This window comes from Pleurodeles waltl, chromosome 7, assembly GCF_031143425.1.
Source record: "Pleurodeles waltl isolate 20211129_DDA chromosome 7, aPleWal1.hap1.20221129, whole genome shotgun sequence".
In the NCBI taxonomy this organism is placed as follows: domain Eukaryota; kingdom Metazoa; phylum Chordata; class Amphibia; order Caudata; family Salamandridae; genus Pleurodeles; species Pleurodeles waltl.
Genome location: NC_090446.1, coordinates 193,445,519 through 193,462,297, shown reverse-complemented (window position 1 = coordinate 193,462,297; position 16,779 = coordinate 193,445,519). Strand labels below are relative to the sequence as shown.

Genomic DNA, 16,779 nt, shown 5'->3' with positions numbered 1-16,779 from the left:
GCATACTTTGGTGAGTCACACCCCTGCGGATCTTGTTTGAAAATATGCAGACTTGATGTTCGTGGCCTTGCAGGACGGAATCTTTGAGTGAAGGTGGTGGTCATGTACTGTAAGATCTTAAAAGATAGAATGACCTGTGACATGATTTAGCACATTTTAAAATGGACTGAAACATGTAAACTTCATACAAAGGATTGAAATAGTCTTCTGCATATTTCTCATTTTAACCCCACTTTATAAACTAAATAAACAAACTAAGCAAGTCTGTTGGACTAGGCCCTCTCCACAGGGTCACCACCAGACTTTTTGCCTTTAGGACTCTGCTCACTTTATAACTGCTATCCAGTTTTTAAGTGGTTGTGCTCTCCCCTAAAACATGGTACAATTGCCTTACACCTGATTTCTAAATTTAATTTATTTTTAAGTCCCTCAAATAAGGGTCCACTGTACCTGGTTGCTGTAAATTAAAATCTTCTTGTGGGCAGCAGCACTCCTTGTGACACCCACTAAAAGTAGCATTTTAAAACATGTCTCAGGCCTGCCATTGCAGCCTGTAGTGCAGTTCTAATGTGTCAATTCGATCTTTCAACATAAACCTTTTGCCATGTTGAAACATTCAAGACCCCCTAAAGTGGGCCTCAAGCAGGCCATAGGGCACAGTGAACTGTATATAAATAGTAGGATGTGTTTTTAAGTTTTATGTTTCCTGGTATTGGAAAAAATCCCAAATTTGTTGTTCAATATTGTAAGGCCTACCTCTTCCATAGTATAAAACTGGATTACCTTATTACATATAATACATACCCACTTTTGATGGGGTACAGATAGAAATGGAATGTTTAACTCAAATGAATTGTAATATGAAACCTTTTTACTGTAAATTCGGATTGTAAGTCGTAGTTCTGAAAAATGCCACTGTTAGAATATTGGCATTCTCTTGTCCTAACCATTTGGTGCCTGCGGCTTGTCTCCTGGGTCACGTGGCTGTGGTTACCTTGGGACCTAGCCTTTGTGTATTCCTCCCAGACAGTAAGACAAAGGTGGACTAGGTTTTGGCAGGATAGACTGTCCCACCAGGATGTATGGGGTGGAACTTTTTCCTGCCCCAATTACATTTTAGAGAAGCTGCCTATAGAACAACACTCACAAAGAGCTTCAAACCAGTCTTTTGTCACCATAGACCTCTTGGACCTTGGGCAGGGCAATGGGAACATTTTCAGAAACCAGCTGTAGAAAGGCCTACAAGTTTCTCACACTTCAAAAGCTGACAGCAGATATAAATATTGGACCCTGAGAGATCATCTCTTCAGTTCCTCTGGACCAAGTAGGACACCCAGAAGGACTGCCTTGTACTTCAGAGAACTACACTGCTGTTTAGGCCTGCTTTATACCTCAGAGTACTGCCGTGTTACTAGCAGATGAATGCCCTGTTGCTTGAATCTTGCCTTGTACACTCTGAGGAGAGCCCTGCTGCTTGATGCCTGCCTTGCTGCTTGATCCCAGGGCTACCAGAGTGCTCCAAGGGTGAGCTGTCTGGCCTCCTGTTCCGAGTTACTGGGACACCAAAAGCTCCAGAGGCTTCCCTGCAACTGTCCAGCTGACCTCTTGCACTGGACTTGCCTGGACCTGCCTGAGCCCTCCTGGCCTTTGCTGGAGTGAGTTCCTGATACGGAAGAGGAGCCTCCCCAGATCTTGAACCCTTTTTTGGCATCAGTTGAGCTCCTCCTTTGAGGCAAGGGAGAAATCCGTATGTGACTCCTAATGTGCCTTTTCGTGCTGAAATCTTGCTGTCCTCGATGACTGCCAATGCAAAACTCTGGTGAACCAGCTCTTCGCGTTAATGGAATAGGCAGCAACAACCACCTCAGAGATATCTGCATTTCACGCTATAGTGACTACAGCCTGTGGTGACCGCTAACGCAAAGCTCTGGGAGCAACTTTCCGCAATGCCCAACAGGATATTCATGCTACATACAGCAACATCAATCCAAGATGTTGTGCCTGGTCTTTGTGCTACAGCAATGACCATTTGCGATGCTGTCCTCCCTGCAAACTCAACTCTTCGCGCCGGACTTTAAGACGGTAACTTTTTCAAGATGACTGATCTGATCCCTGCATCTTTTAGATGCTCCTTCAAAGTCTGGCTAATCTTGTGAATTTTTCCTGGTCTAGCATGACCAGATGACTACAAGTGCCACTTCGGGCTTTTAGGGGCTATACTTGTGTAAATCCTTGAAACTGCATATCTCTGGTTCTTCTGATTGGATTTTTGTCACTTTGGTGTTAAATACCCCTTAATAAAAACTCAGTTTCTAACACAGTCCATATGCACAGTGCCATATGATGCTATGATCCGTATTCCTTATATTCCTAGAGTTGTTATTGCTGGAGTTTGTTTCTCTGATTTCCAGTCATCAGCCCAAAATTCTCTCATGCTTCTCCAGTAGCATGTACACTCGTGTCCGGTCTAAGAGATAGAAGATCTTTACAGGGAGAGCTGCTTCTCCCTATTCCATGCTGTAATTGGCCAGTGATCCTGGTAGGTCAAAGGAGACTCAGTGGAAAGCAACGTGGTAGCATTAATGATCCAGGAAGTGTATCCTTATGTACTTTACATTCGTTATTTTTAGGCCAAAAAAGTGCATATTGAAAATGTGAGAAATATCTCGATAGGAGGGAAAAAAGTTTCAGGATTAATGTCGTATAGCTTAGCTTCTGCAGTACTCGGATCCCACAACAGAGTGATCTAAAATGCCCTCTATGATTACTTACATTTTATAAACCTGATTTTTGTTTGGCTGAGCTCCTAGTCTTAATCTGGCGAAATGTGCTAGAGATGCCAGACTCACCCTGCGCAGTGCAGTACAGCTGCCAAGAGTTAAATAACATAAGGCCCAAGCAAATACAGATATAAAAAAAGTGCATTAACTTGGAACCCCTGAAAGTTTGAGGCTGAAATAGGAGCAGTTGGGATGCATTACATGCGCTCAGTTTATGGCGTTAGTCTGGAGTATTGTGAATATTAACTAGGAGCAACCCTTAATTTACTGAAATTTAGAAATGTATTTTTTGGTGCTTTTTAGTACAACTACCCAGAAGGGATACGTAAAAAAAACCCTCATCCTATTGACAGTAGAGCATTTGCTTTTAGAGAAAATGGTGGACCTAATTTCGGTCTAATGAAAGCTCGTTGCAGATGATCCAGTTAGTTTCACTCCCTTTGATTGACATATCAACGAGCTCTGTAAAATGGGAGGCAGTAATAAGGTCTATTCGGATTAAAGGCTTTTAGTTGACAAACTGTTGCAAAGACAGTTTATAGGAGTGATCTAAAGCCTGACTTGAAATGAGAAAAGTCCCTCAACTTGAGAGATGAAATAGTAAGTTATCAAAAGTCTAATGTAGTTTTTCTAGTAATTGACTATCTAAAACTCTTGCTCTTGTTTTAACAAATAACTTGCCACATGGATGTTGGGAATGTGCCAGGCTAATCTCAGTCTGGTTTGGTTGGGGATAGAGGCTGCCTCTAAACCAGGCTACCTCATTCCCTCTTGATTTCCACCTTTTTATTTCTCGTCCTCTCCAGACTCTTCCAAAGAGAAAGAGTAGCCCATGTCATACATCTTTCACACAACCACCGTACACATATTTTTACTGTGAAAATTTAGTTTATAAGTAAATATATATCAAATACTACACCAGATTACAAAATGTCTTCCAAAGATAACAATGAGGTTAGTTTAATCTTAAAATGTGTTGGGGAAAATAATGGTATACACAAGAAATGTGCAAAACATTTTATAATGTTACAGATGTTTTGGTTAAATGTTATTTATTTTAAAGGGTGCTGTTTATTGTGATGTATTTATTCTCTTTATCACCCAGGGGAGTAGACTACTAGCGTGTTTTCTCTTTGGTTAGGATACGCGAACACTTCATCGTTTGAAATTGTACTTGTAACCATGTAACACTTCTAAAGTTACACTGCAGCCTCGCAGCGCTTGTGCTTCCCTATTAAGGAGTGGGGTTAACCTTACACTAGGAGATTTTGTTTACACTGAACCGAGACGGCAAGCATGAACACAAGTCACAGCCTTTAAATGAGGACAAAATTGAGGTGCAAAAGATCTTGGGGTTCAACACAGATCAGATGGGTCTGCTGCAGAGTGTCCTACTTGTTTAGTAAAACAGTGTGTAATGTTACCAGATACTTCTGGCAGTGTATACGCTTGTAAGAGCTAAGTGAGTTATTGAGTAGGCACAATGGAAAGAAATGGTCGGGATTAAAGAATTTTGTACATAATAGGAATGACGTACAGCTGCTTGTACCTGCTTGAGGAACCAGGTACAGAGTGCATTATCTAACCATATCATTGTGCTGCGGCAGTGAATTTGCAAGTAATCTATTGATCCGTTGATGCATTAAATGTGAAATGTGTTCTCAGGAAGATTTAATAAGCAGTTCCTCAGCGGATGGAGGGGGGTGGGGCGATATAGGGTAGAGATCCTCAACATGAGTTAGCAGGGATGTTCTAATTAATGCCTTCCAATTCTTGGTGGCACAGCTGATTGAGCGGATGTAGGTTACTGCCTTGGTTGTAATGGAGTAAATGTTTGTGCTGTTCAGACTTCTCCTATATTTCCATAGTAATCAAACTATTGAAAAAGGGTTCGCCAGCAGAGGGATTTTATTTTGAAAAAGCAGCCTATTTTTCAAGCCTTTAAATAATCAAAGCGAGCAAGTTGGAGGGATGCGGTCTAATGTTTTACGTATAACTCTGACAGTGACTTGTGTTGTAAATTGGCCGTTTTTAAAATGTCGTATGTTCAGTTGCTGATTTTGACATTTGTAGCCTCTGAGGCAGTCGCTTATCTCATTACATTGGTTAAAACTGTTTTGTTATCAAGTTTTTGATGGAATTTCATACCATGTGACAAAGTTAAAATACATTGTGTGGCCTCTGGTGTGGGTCAGTCAACATCACTTTAGTGGTGGTTGTCATTATCATTGCTACTGAAGGATGAGAGGCATTCGCCAAAGATAGACCGAGACGCTTAGGTGTATCCCAAAGAAGTCCAAGTATTAAAATATTAAAATGTATTATATTTTATCTACAGTTTGTCTTACTGTGTTGTGTAATATGACTAAATAGAGCTCATGATCTTGTAATGTACATGACTGATACATAGAAATTCTAATTGTTATGCATGGTTCAATTCAGCTAAACTCTTATATCAAAAGAACTGGAATATTTGTGTTTCTGCAGAAGGACATAGCATTACTGCTTATGTGTACGGGTGAGTGGAACTAATGGACTTTGACTCTGAAGAGTTACATAAAAACTATGCGAGATTCTGCGTGGTTCTGCCAACGGGCTGAAATAGGTATGTCGCGCAAACAGCACCACGCAGTACATCAGTAGGCACAGTTACTCGAGTTGATTTTGCTGCAGCTCAAGTACATTTTCTACCTGAGCAACGGCCTGTGAACAGTCACAAATGCACGTTAGAAAAATCTCATTGGATGTCCTCCTAGCAACCAGAAGTTGATCTAGGGGATGCAAAATCTGGCTTGCACAAGCCAATTTAACATTCTGGAGCCTCGCTTTATTGAGAAACAGCTTCTGCCACACCACAATTGGCATAATTTGGCCGAACTCTGCGTTACAAGAGTAATGCAGAGTTTCCAAAATTCCACTAATTTCGTCAGCCAAATGTTTTTTTTCACCCACCTCTACTTATGTGGTTGGTTAACTCCTAACTGTACCCTTGCAGGCAGGAATATATATGAAAATTAGAGCAATAGACACTGCGTTTTACATTCAAAGATAGAATGGCAACTATTTTGAAACCTAAGGTCCTTATTCTAATGATGAAATTATGCAGTAAAACCACTAGATGAACTACTAATACCATGAGATTTGGTTTTATTCCGCATGAAACATTACCTCATATGAATTCTGGACCTCTGAGAGGTCAGCATGAAAATGCTGCATGTTGACTCCATTCTGAATTACAAATCTTAGATCATTGCGTTTTTTTCTTGTAGAAGATTCACCAGGTTTTGCCTGGAAAAATTTGCATGGGGGAAAAATGTGCTAAATTTGTGTACTAAATATAGCCTTGATTCATTTCGTTCCCAAATGCGGATTACTTCCAGATACGAATGACGGCTTGCGTGAGCAAGAATATCAACACACTCCCTATCTCAAAGTTTGTATCAGAAGGTGCAACTGGTCATCATAAACAATCTTCTTGATGTCATATGAGCAATTCTATCTGAACTGCTATTCACCTGTAAATGCTGCAAAGTTTTTGAGTTTAAAATCCATCAGCAGTTGTACATGCGTGTTCAGCTGTTCTATCATTCTATAAGAACCCTTGGTATGTATAATTTATATATAGTTTGCTTCTTAATTTGAACCAAATTGATCGTAAGGGTCAGTATGTCAGTTCAAAAGAATTGCTTATGTATTGATTACGTTGGGATGAGTGCTCCCTGCCTAGCCAGTGTAGACATGGGTAAGTATCTGATGATAGAGGGAGCTGTTAGATTAGTAGCCAGTTAAGTGCATTTTTGGGCTGAGTTGGGAGAGGGTCAGAGTTCTGTCTTAAAGTGTGCAATGGTAAGGTTGTGTGTGGGAAGTCTTCTACTCTTTGAGGTGGAGTTTACACCCCACCCCCCATGCTTGCAAAGGTCTGTTTCTTAGTTTTCCTTTTCTTTTTGCCCTTGTTGCAAGCGCTATAGTAGTATTCTGGCCTTTGCAGCTCAATTGTGTGAAAATACACTAATCTTATTGGGGTTTGAGGAAAGACTAGTAAAATATGTTGTGCCGCCTTCAGATGCCATGAGTTCTGCCATTTTCACCAGATTCATGATTGTGTCTCCAGTCTGAAGACTGCGTGGCATAGTGGGAGCCTAGAGGTTCATGTGGCACTCTTACAGTAGGAATTTATATCATTGTGTTATATTGCAAATGGGACTTCCCTCACTAGATCTCAGCTCTTTTTCCCAGATTGTTTGTCCTCTGCTCCTTAGCGTTACCAGCCCTGGACAATCTGCTAGACTGAGCTGTCAGCATTATATTCTAAACGACTTGTTCGTCATTTTAGAATTCTTTGCCCTGGGTGAGAGATGGCTTCTATTGAATGCCCTATATGAGCCTCTGAGTAAGTTCATGGTTGGAAATCTGATTATTGAAGAGGTCTCTCTGCATGGCTTCGCGCATTGAGGCAAATTCAGTCATGCTGTGCACCTGTTGGTCCAAGTGCTACCAGCTGAAATTAGTTTAGGATAATTCTGAACATGCCTAGCAGTGTTCCTATGACTTTATTTTTTAAGCTACATTTTTATTAATGGTGCAAAACAATAATTAGCTGTAAGGGTTGCTATAAAAACAATTATAAACTGTAATTATGTTGTAACAGGAAAGATAGAAGCAAGACTACAAAAAACACATAGGCTATTTTTTAACCTGTTGCAAACGGCCAGTAGGGCCTCAAGGTAGGTTTTAGGTCTTGGCTAGACAAGAGCATGAGCTGTCTTTTTGAGACTATTGTAATCTTACGGTGGGCTTAGAGCCCACCCATTGCTTACCATTTGTTGACTCACATGGAATTCGTCTTTACAGCCTCGTAATTGGTCACTGCAAGCCTAACATAATTTCCGTTCCTATCTGTGGCGCATGGACAAAGCACTGAATGATTTAGCTTAATCAGTGCCAGTCTGCTGATCCTGACATGATTGAGGTACTTCTAGGGCCCTGCAAATAGAAGGTGTGTGCTCGTGGGCACTGTTCTCAAAAGATGCCTATCTTCTTCTAAACTTTGCAAAGGGTCATTGTTTGTTTCTTATGTGTAATTTCCGAAATTATGCTTTAACACATAACCATGCAGTACACCCCAATCTACTCTACTCCAATCCAGTCCACCCCACCCCACCCTAGTCCATGCAATTCACACACCTCTGAAAAGGCCAGCTGTCAGGGCACTCATGATTAAAAGTTAATACGGTATAGAGACTTCAGCTTTGGACTGGCAATAACACCATAGAGAGTTCATAAACCATTTATTTTTGCAGTACAAAGTTCGCCATCAATATAAAACAAATCATCCTTAAATTTGGATATTCATGCAGTAGCCAAAGTTTTAATGTTCATGTAGCAACCATAGCCAACACGTGTTTCGTCCTATGAGAGAGTATTCTCACGGACTTCATCAGGGCTTGATTCAAAATAAGTTTTATATAAGAAATCAGTCCTAGTAAGACTCTGTAGAAAATCTATAATAAGTACAAAACATTCCATAATACGTCGTATAATAAAGGAATCTTCATGCGTTCCTTAAACGCGCAGTGCGGGGAGAAGAGTAATCGATAGCTAAGAATATAGCTGGGAAACCTATCTTCAAAGTAAATATCTATATCCAAGAGAGACACTCCGTGGTACGATAATCCCACTAGGCTCTCAGTAACGGTGAAACGAAATCGTAGGAATTCACACACCTCACCCACACCAATCACTCCACTTAATCCAATCTACCCCTGACCAGTCCAATCCACCCCACTGCAATCCTCCTGACCCAAAGCACTCAAATCTGTCACACTCCAATCTGCCCCACTCCAATGTGAAACAATCAGTCCCACTCCGATCTGCCCCTCTTCAGTCCAAAATAATCTGCTCCAATCCAGTACAAAACAATCTTCCACACTCTAATCTGCCACACGCCAATCCAAAACAATCTGCTCTCTCTAATCTGACCCACTCTAATTTGCCTCACTCAATCCAAAACAGTCTGCCCCACTCCAATAAAAACAATGTGTGCCACTCCAAGCTGCCCCAGGCCAATCCAAAATAATCTCCCCTACGCCGTTCCAAAACAATCTACACTTCTCCAGTCTTCTCCACTCCAGTCTTCCCCCATTTCAGTCCAATACAATCTGCCCCACTCCAATCCAAAACAGTCGGCCCCATTCCAGTAAAAACAATCTGTCCCGCTCTTATTCAAAACAATCTGCCTCCCTCCAATCTGCTCCACTCCAGTCCAAAACAATCTGTCCTACTTCAATCCACAACAGTCAGCTCCACTGCAGTCTCTCCCACGCATGTCCAAGCCAGTCTGCCCGACTCCAATCCAAGCCAGTCTGCCCGACTCCAATCCAAGCCAGTCTGTCCCACTCCAGTCCAAACCAATCTGCCCCACTCAATCCAAACCAATCTGCCCCACTCCAGTATAAAACAATCTGCTTCACACCAGTACAACACAATGCTCCAATCCATTCTGCCCACACCAGTACAAAACAGTCTGCCCCACTCCAATCTGCCGTACACCAATCCAAAACACTGCCCCTGATCTGCTCCCAAGTCTCCCCCACTCCAATCCAAAACAATATACACCACTCCATTCCAAACAATTGCCCCTCTCCAATCCAAAACTATCTGACCACTCCAATTTTCTCCACATCAATACAAAACAATTTGCCACACTCCAGTCCAAAACAGTCTCCCCTACTCCAATCCAAAACAATCTGCCCCACTCCAGTCGACCCCACCCCATTTCAAAACAATCGTCCCCAGTCCAATATGCCCCACTCCAATCCAAAAGAATCTGCTCCCCGTACACCACTCTGACACTGTACTCCAACAAATCCAATCCACAACACTACACCCCCACTCCACGTCACTTACCTTTAGCCATGCTTGAACAGCAGCCGCAATGGTGTACATGTCAAAAACACATTGCCAAACCAATAACTCTTTTATAAGAAAAAACTATTGGCTTTGCCAATTCTTGTTGGCTGAGAGATCAGTTCAGGGACTAAAGTAATGGCACAGAACAGTCTTAGAGAGAGCCTTGGTCGGGGAAGGACATACATATATAGAGCGAAATTACACGTCGACTGGCTTTGCTGCGACCACCTATGCCCTTCATAGAGATATGGTACACAGAACCTTAACTGAAGCTGATTGCTGCACAGTAATTGTGCCGTCTTTTTCCTCATTGTTAATATTACCAACCACGCCTCGGGGATGTTTCCATAGGTTCTATAAAACACAAAAGGATGAATGTGTGTATCAGATAAAGTGAGCTATAGCCTGCGGCTAAAAGGAGTCAGTGGTAAATGTCACTTGGAACCTAGGTGTGTGCCAAGTAAGATGTGTGCCAAATGCTGTCAGATCAGTTACTAAATATAGCAAACATGCCACAGCGTGCGTAAAGTACTGCATACTCCGATCACCTAACCCGGGCATGCTTATACAAGAGGGCGCAACTCTAAAACAGCTTATCGTTTTTATGTATGTTCGTTTTGTTAAATAAAATAGCCAGATTTCTTCGAAGTGTAAGTAAATATGTTTTTCTTTACGAAAACGTATACTGCAGTTTTATCCGGAGAAGGTCCGAGATCTGTACATTTCACAAACCTTCCATGTCTGAGAGGCACTGTAAGAGGCCTTCGTGGTCACCTTTCGGTTACATATGAGAATATTGTCTGACTTTTTCTGGCTATCATCCCATAAAATGTGTCATAAAGTAAGTGTAAGTTAATCAGGACCTCTGCAACTGTTCCGTAATGGAGGACCAAATTATACGGCAGGAATAACTAAATTATCCGCCAAGAAAAAGTAAATTATGCAGCATAATCCAATAATAATGACTGTTAAAGTAATTTTTCATTGTAATACAAATTATTGCCCTCAGGGCAAAAGTTTCATGTAATTTTTGCTTTATTTGTACCTCTCTTTGATACCTCATAAACACTTGAATTTGGCAAATGATATGTCACCAGTTAACTTTTGAAAAGTCTCGGACCCTGCGTAGCACCATGAGTGATGTTTTTTAAGTAACTATTGTAGTTGGAGGGCAGGGCCTTCAAACAAGAAGCTGGGGCCACTCATGTAGGGAGTCAATTAGTGATTTCATGTTAGTCCCTTAGATTACATCAGCTGTATGTAGGTCCGACCTAGTGTTGTAACGAACCTTGAAGGAGCCCCGAGCATACTACATGGAGGAGCGCCCCCTCCAGGCTCACTCGAGTACTCTCAGGCCAGGGTACTGAGCTGAGAGGGCCCCCTGCAGCTGCACCCCCACGCCCCCCTCCCCACTGAGGCGGATGCAGGACCTTTGTTATGCCACTGATCCCATCTGTGTTGCATCGTCACTTCATCTGTCCCTGTCTCCTAGCTTCCACTCCACACCAGCATCTAATACATCATTCACTCTCAGCATTCCAAACACCAGCTCAGGCTACAGGGAATGAGGACACACAGAATACTACTGTGACTGACCAGCCTAAGCTAGAAAGCATTTGTATTGCAATTTTTGCAGTATAAAGTAGCTTATGTTGCAAGTGTGGTAAATCCATAACTATGCCGCTAGTGCTGCACACACATTATTGCATAATTTCAGTGATCTATGATATACTTTTTTTTAGGCAATTGGAAATAACACAATGGTGCATTGATTTCAGTGTGTTTCTCTATTCTAGTAGACAAGATGCATTGGATTCAATCGGGTTAGTAGGTAATGCATACAATTTACTTTTTGATATTAATGAACGGACTTCAAGAAAGAACAAGCCTAACATTTAGATCGTCGAGTTTTTATAAAGTTTGAGATTTAGGAGCTAAACATACCTGATACTGAGTCCTCCTTGTCAGATATATGAATATTTTGAATCAGAAGTCCATGATAGTAATTGCCTTTCGTCCTTGAACTCCTTAATTAATGTTGATGTTTAGGAAGCAGTGGAGAAGTTTAGTTTCTACTCTGAAATATTTCACATCATCATTTTCTATAACCTTCTAAATCGTTGTTTTTCAAGATATCCAGCATACCGAATTTGTGTATTTTCCTAGTAATCTTCTATTTTAATTTGTTAGTTTAATAATATGATGTGTAATTAGCTGCTTGTTGAACACGTTGTCTATACCTTCTGCATTAGGCATTACACAGTACCACAATGGGCAGGGAAACATTTCCTTCATTGAAAATGCTCATTTTCCATAGGTAACCAGTCTAGGCACGGCGAGGTGGGTTTTAAAAGTTTACCATTGATTGTATTTCAAACCTTGGTATCTTCATTTCAGTTTAAAATGTCATCACAACCCTCCTTTCACCAGACCTAGCTACATTTTCAATCCATACGAAACCAACCCCCCTCCCCCCATGTAAACTGTGTTTTTGGGACGATGAGCAGTTTGTACAGCCATGGTTGCTTTTTCTCCTAGCTGACGTTATGTTAAAATGTGTATCTTTTTATTTGAGCAAGTCCCAAACCTAGCTAACTAATCAAGAGGTTCAGTAAGAATCCATTCTATAGATCTATTTTCTCATGGATTTGAAATATGTAGCGGGCTATTTCACTTTATGAAGTATTGGTCTTCAAGCGCTTCCAGATGTTAGTTTTTAGAACATTAGTGATATTACATCGAATCCTTTTTTTGTAATGCATAGAGGTTGGTTGGAGATTAAGGTCTTACATGCAAGTCAGCTCTGTGTTGTTGTATTAGGGTGCTTACGTAGCCTGCAAAAGTACGAACATCATATGAATAATGTCATTGATATGGTCAAAATTATTTAGACTACTCCGAGTTTTTGAACATTTCCAGCCACTGAAATGTTTATATCCTGTCCATTTAATTTCCTTTTGACCAGTATTACTTTCTATTTTTCTGTGCTTTTAATTTTAAATCGTGCTTGGACCTCACTTGCACAGATGCACCCTGCATATATTGGTATTGCCTTTACATAGCTAAAAAGAAGATTAACAAAAAGGTTATGATGTTTAAAAAGCCCCTAACACCATAAGCATGGCCCATATGATCCTTATGGGACGTAGCTTGTTTATTAATGTTAACATTTTTTCACTGCTTCTGGTTTGATGAGACCACAAGAACAAGTTTGAGTTATTGAAGTCTCTGTGGAAATATAATAAAATGGAGGTTTGAGTACGAACTATGAAATGTGAGCATAACATAGCATTAATTCTAAGCAAGTTTACAATCAGTGCTGAGCCATGCAAAATTCCACTAGTGCAGTATATCATGATTAATTCACGAGGTTCAAGGGGCTGGGTTTTGGTGATAATAATCAAACACTTGTTTAATGGAAAATTAAATTAAAAGAAAGCTTGGTCGAAAATACAAAAAACGCTGACTAACGTTACCTATTTGTTTAAGAAAAAAGAAAAAGATTTGTGGACACCATAGTAAATCCTAGTTGGGGGAATGCAAGAGCAGAAGGACTTGTGGATCTAAACGTAGGGATAATTTTAGAAGGAGGAATATGGGTGTGGATTTGGGACCCCATAAACTTATAAAAATAAAAAGAACATGGGGAAAAATAGCACGATGGAGGGGAGAATAAACCAAAAAAGTAGGTAACGGAGAGAAGTCATGAATATCCGCTTCGCTGCCCCTGTCCCCCGAAAACCAAGAAGGAATATAAGAAGGAGAGGATGGAAAGGGAGAAGGAACATTAGAGAGAAATAACCAGTGAAAGGACTTAAGGATTAACTTCCAGGAATAGCAGTTTCACCAAAAAAAGGTGAAACGCAGGACGTGGGAGTAAAGAGTGGATGAAAGTAAACCAGGGAATCCTTGTCCATAAACACAGCAGATACTTTTTTAAGACTGATAGGGTTTACACTTTTAGTAACACACACCTGTAAAAAACCAAAAACATAAAAGGCAATTTCGAAAACAATATTCCATAAATTGGTTTCTACCATTTGGTATATGTCATTTATTATGAAAATTTCGATCTGAACAGTTTTTAAGTGGTTTCTTCGAAATGGTATACTATGCTTTTGTTTTTTATGAAATTAAGTGCAATGGCTTGTTGTCAGTCTGGGGGCCCTGTAATGCGAAGTTTTTCAGACATTGTGAAAGTGATACTTCTATTTTTCAAAAATGTATTTGAAAAAAAAATAATTGTATTATCTGGGTCAAGCACAGAATCTCTTTAAAAAAAAAAATATATATATATGTGTGTGTGTGTGGAAGCTGGATTGAAAAAGCATTGACTCCTTTTTTTTCTATGAAATCTATGTTCACATAATATCTGTCCATTACCATGCCACCTCAGAGTTTAGGAGCAGCTTCGAAACATAGCCTTGATAATAGGAAGTCTTTTATCCCATTACTTATACCCAAGCAATTAGTTCATTTTTTCAGAAAGTGTCCAAAAACAAAAATGCATTCAAGGGACTTAAAATAATAGAATGTTCCTAACTATACCCTCCACAAAGAACTGCAACTACAGAATTTGTATGACTTATTATTGGAGTAGAATTTGTCTTCACAGTCAGTTTCAATGGCGACAACAAAGAGACATGAGACATCCTTGATAAAGACACATTAAAACAGGGGTGGGTGTTTCTTCCTCAGAAAAGTGCAACTTTGTGTGAAAGGGGACTCATTTCCTCCCACTAGTGATGTTTGGACTGGAGGAGGTGATATTTGAGCCATTTTCTTTGGTCTGTTGGTCCAGACTCCGCTTCTGGCGGGGCCGGTGCCAGGCACAAGTTTGCGTTGCTCCTTGACTGAAACACTCGAATATATATCCATGGCTCTACCTTGCCCAATTTAATCAATTGTTAGGGTATGTGCCCCTGACGGAGCCTGATCCCAGACAATTGCCCCAGAACAGATGAGATCACTAAGATGGCTGCTGCAGCTGTCCAAATACTTTCTCCAAAAGTTATTTTTGTTTGTCAAGCACTCCAGACTAGTTGAGCAATTTGGGTTTTGGTAACTAACGAGGATTACTTGCGAGCTGTGACATCCAGTACTGCTCTACAGTGATACTAGGAAAGGGGGACGGAGGGTGGTTCTGAGCAATGCTTTAAGTAGGGGGGGGGGGGAGGGGGGGTACTGTCTGATACTGAGTTCCTGCACTTCTTCAATTTGGAAGGGATAGTACCTGCACTTCTCGGCAATGCTGTAATTTAATAGGAGAGGACCGGCACTTCTCTTCAGCAAACAGGTAGTCCTTGTTAGAGAGTACCTGCACTTCTGTATTTCCATTTAAAGCACTGGTTCTGAGAATACAAGTAGGCAGCATGTGCTGTCTTCTGCCCTTGGTGTACCTCAGTTTATCTGCATTTGTGGTTATTTTTGCCATGTTGTCTCTGTTTTTCATCGTGGTGTGTTGGTTAGTTGGTCGGTGTGTTCAGATGTCTGGGAATACCGGCCTATTCCTGGCACAGCATGGTAGTAAATGGGCTTATGAGCCTGTGCCTAGTTTATCATGGTTTTACTTCGTTTATGAAGCCTCAGCTGGGCCAGGATGGCAGTAACTGGCACACAGTGTCTTTACCTGGTAATTTATGGCCTATGAACGGTACTTTACTTGAGCTTGGTGTGCCATATAACAAAATGATAGCTTCAAACATGGTTGTTATGACTACATAGGAAGGTTGTGGTGCCAGCAATAGGACAGAAAGTTATGGTTCCTCAACTCACATTTACCGGTATATATTCTGGGCAAGTAATTCTGGGCAAGTTTTGATTGCTGATGTGCAGGATATCTACATGTTCATCTGTTTCGCCAGGGTTAGGTGTTTAGCCTGTTATACCGCACTTATGAATTGGACTGCTGGACCCTACTTGCACGTCGTGTATTTACTTTCCAAACATGCCTTCATCATTGTCCTTCGTCTCTTTCGTTTACAGCAGATGTACTGGCTGGTAAGGTGCCTGTTGAAGTGTGCGCCAGGAAAATAAACTAGGTAAGCCTTTTTTTTTTTCGGTAATAAGTAAGTTAGGGCCAGATGTAGCAAAGGTTTTTACCCATTCTGAGTCTATGGGAAAATGTGTTCGTACATATGGCCCTTACTGCTGAATCTGTTGTGATTCTTCGCTAATACTATAATTGATTCCCTGCAGCCCAACTCTCGGGGTCATTGTTTAGCACTTGAAGTATGGTGTTCACCTCTTCCAGAGCTTACTGTTTCCTCCTCTTCGTCATCCAGCGTCACACACAGAGCAGAAGGTGCATGTTTGTTCGAAACCTGTTTATGAGCCAAAAACAATAATACTTTGTTGACTGTATTTGGAAGGTTTGAGACCTGACATAAGGGAAGAGAGGGATTGAGTAGTTTAGTGTGCTTTTTCACCTGTTTCTTAATGATATTTAGAATATTTCTACAAGTGAGTTATTCTTTCTTGGTTTGTCAGTTCACAAGGTATGAAGTGTCCAACCAGCTGTAGACCCCGTGAGTTATTTGCTCTTCTCCTGCTTGCTTGCTTTTCTAGCCAGCTTTCTCAATTAAATCGGTTCTTGGGCGGAGACGGCTGGCTGAGGTCGAACTCTGAACAGAGTTATTATTTTAGTGGGCATTGCATGACCAAGAAACATTCTGTGGAAAGAGGTATATGTTGAGTTCTGAGCTGCAATCTCCACCACGCTATACACATATTTCCATACATAAAATATATTTAGGTACTGCATCCCATTCCCAAGTATCAGGACATCAAGAACTTTAACAAAGAAAAAATCAGACATACAATTACACTTTTATTTCTTTTACTTAATAACCAACAGAGTTCACATTTATTTTGAGTTAACTCTTTCTGAAAATCAGTGTTCATAATGCCGGTTATGTGATCGGTTGTAAACTCAAAGCAGTTCCATTTAAAGAAGACCTTCGCTGCCCCAAAGAAGATCAAAGTTAAGAAAGTTAATAACTCGTGTATATGTTTGAAAATCGCACAAAAATATTATTCATAATGACATTTTCAGAGCATGAACCTGTCCATATATATTCTTCTTTACTTT

At 40.7% G+C, this 16,779-nt stretch overlaps 1 protein-coding gene across 7 annotated transcripts in view; it reads left to right on the top strand.

Annotated features, from left to right (window-relative positions):
* PKIG (cAMP-dependent protein kinase inhibitor gamma) overlaps positions 1-16,779 on the top strand; it is a 417,015-nt gene that overhangs the window by 337,947 nt on the left and 62,289 nt on the right. For 4 of the 7 annotated variants that reach the window (XM_069243551.1, XM_069243553.1, XM_069243552.1 and 1 more), the window contains one exon: positions 15,675-15,730. The exons of the other annotated variants lie outside the window; for them this stretch is intronic. The gene's annotated coding sequence lies outside the window, so the exon portion shown is untranslated. The remainder of the gene's footprint in view (positions 1-15,674; positions 15,731-16,779) is intronic. 7 annotated transcript variants of the gene reach the window in all.